This window comes from Cynara cardunculus (assembly GCF_001531365.2).
Source record: "Cynara cardunculus var. scolymus isolate 2C chromosome LG 11, CcrdV1, whole genome shotgun sequence".
Classification (NCBI taxonomy): Eukaryota; Viridiplantae; Streptophyta; class Magnoliopsida; order Asterales; family Asteraceae; genus Cynara; species Cynara cardunculus.
Window position 1 is genome coordinate 520,850 of NC_037538.1, and position 2,887 is coordinate 523,736.

Here is a 2,887-nt window from a genome sequence, read left to right on the forward strand (position 1 = left end):
TTTTTAAGAGTTTTAATCAAATGTTTTATAATATAGTATAGATATATATATATTAGTTTTGAAGAAAAAAATAGGCCATGCTTAATTCATGCAAAATGGTACCCGCTTACACAATTGGCACGCATCTCTATACCACACTATCACAGGTTTTCTCTCTCCCCGTGTATGTGGATATGCATAAATCTACATGCGTAATTGTTAGATTTGTTTATGGTTTGATATTTATTGGATTTTAGGAAATTTAATCGATCCAATTATAAATTAGATGTTAGATTTTGTTATTTTATATGTTTATATATTAACATTGAACAACCGATTCAATTCGATATAATGGACCGGCACGGTTCCATTTATTCAATCATATTAGATCCAATATTTATTGAATTGGATCGAATCGGATGGAATCTATTTGACATCCAGTAAATGATTGAAACAGATTTGTTCCGTTGGGTCGATTCTGAACTGCTATTCAAGAATCGACCGGTCCAAATTAGATGTTGAATTTTTTGACCCGATCAAGTTATAGTCGATTGTTCTTAATTGAATCAGTCGGTTGATTTTTTACATACTCTTAATAATTGTGTATGCATTTTGTATACATGTATATATTATCTTAAAGTAAATTACAAAAATCATCTATTAGGTTTGTCAGAATTCTACTTTTGTCCCCAATGTTCTCTCTAAATATGTGCTTATAATTTTTTTTTAGGTTGTTTGTTTACTTCTTAATAGTTTCATTAAGAGGCAACATCTGAATCGTTAATAGGTGATTCTTGTTTGGCAAAAAAAATATGTCTCTTAATGGTTCTAAAACCATCTAAATGATTTTATATCATGCGCCTCCTCTTAACCATTCAGCGCCCTAATTTCATTGTAAACAATTATCGAACAATTATATTTTATTTTGCACTATATAATGAGAGTCTCTTAATGATTCTGACTACTTAATCATTTTGCACCAAACTATTCAACAACTGCCAAACAACCCATTATAGTTATATGATGTCACCGTTTGAAAACAATTATGAGTCCGTCTATGTCTCCAAATAATTTCTCCAATTAAACCATGAATCCTTGCTAAACTAGAAATGTGGGGACAAAATTTAGTTCCCTCTTCTTCTACCAACCTCAAGAACAAACCCAGATTACGGGACCAACTATAAATTGCGAAGTTTTGTATAATCAAATATAAAAGTATTTATTAGATGTATTTTCCCATTGAGTTGCGATTTTCATAATTAATATTTTTCATATTTTATAAGTAATGCATTAAATAGCTTTAATTAATAAATTATTTAATGTTTAGTTAATTAAATGAATTTTTTTATTCAATTATGGAATTTTGAAAAGGCAAAAACATATAATTAAAAGAAAAATAGAAGATACAAGAAAACAAAAAACACGAATTGTGCAAGAAGCATAAGACTTGCTGGGAATTCATTTGTGTTATTAATGTATTTTTTTTTGCATTACCTCAATTTGAATCAATAACTAAATTTTGCAAGTTGGATGACGATTATAAGACATTAAACTTGCAAGCGGGTATGTTTTCAAAATTGTGTAACATCCGGAATTTCCGTTACTATCTTCTATTATGAGTTTATCTATAAATGTAGTTATTTTGTGCTTAAGTTAAACTCATTTAAATGTTTTTAACTGTTTTAGTGTTGGCACTTCAAAACGCAAGGAAATGAACTGATAAGGATAGAAAAGTTAGCTAAACTAGTTTTAGAGCTACTTTGTCGGCTAGTTTGTACATTGGTTTAACAGAGGCAAAACTAGCGAATATCACTGTTTGAATTCATTCACAGGTACTCGAGTTAGGGGCCGTTTACTACACACTTACTTGGTAAGTACTTACTGGATAAATTTTCTCATCGGATGAAAATGAGAAGGGTCAAGAATCTTACTGGGTAAGAGCGATTTGAGAGTCTTACCTGGTAAATGAGGATGACGACTCCTACCCAGGTAAGCGTTTATCCACTAAAGTATTGAATTCGATATGTTTTAATATACTAAAATCTTACGCATCAAAATAAACCATAGTGTTGACTTCTGTCGGTAAGCGCTTACTGGGTAACCAATTGGGTAAACGGCCCCTTAGTATGTTCAATAGTTTGTTCGCTAGTTTAACTAACGGTAAAACTAGCGAACACCATTCGTTAACGTTTTAAGGGTCGATTTATGGGTTTTTACTCTCATTTTCTCACCAAACTCTTTTCTCTTCCAAATTTCTTCCTCCCTCCTCATTGAATGCGATTTCCTTAGTATTTTTTTTCTTCATATTTCCAGCTATCCAATATCATTTAAACATCATATACGCTAAAAATCCAAGTCTCAAATTCAAGATCCACAGGAACTTCCCCATCTTCAAGCATTTTTCTTGATTTTCAAGGTTTTTATCAAAACATGGTATTGCGAGTTCATTATTTGCTTTTATAAAACCATATACATGTTAAAATGATGTCTTTTAATTCCTCTAAGTTTCTATTTCAAGTATTATTGCATTTGGTTGATTTTGGACCATTTAGGTCAAAAAAGAAAATTTAGGGATTTTACATATTTTGATGAAACAAGAGTAGGGGATGATTTTAAATACTTGGGGGAACGTTTATTTCAAAATATTGAGAAGTTTGAAACTCAAATCTAAGATGTTCTTATGTTTGAGATTTTACTAATAAAATGGGATTTTGCATACTTAATGAGATTATATATATATACTATATTATAAAGCATTTGGCTAAAACTCTTAAAAATTCTTAAAACTCTTAAAAACTCTTAAAACTCTTAAAAACACTTAAAAACTCTTAAACCAGATTTCATCCCTATCCGATTTCATCCCATATCTGAATTCGTATAACTAACTGCAGATAAACACAATCAAATA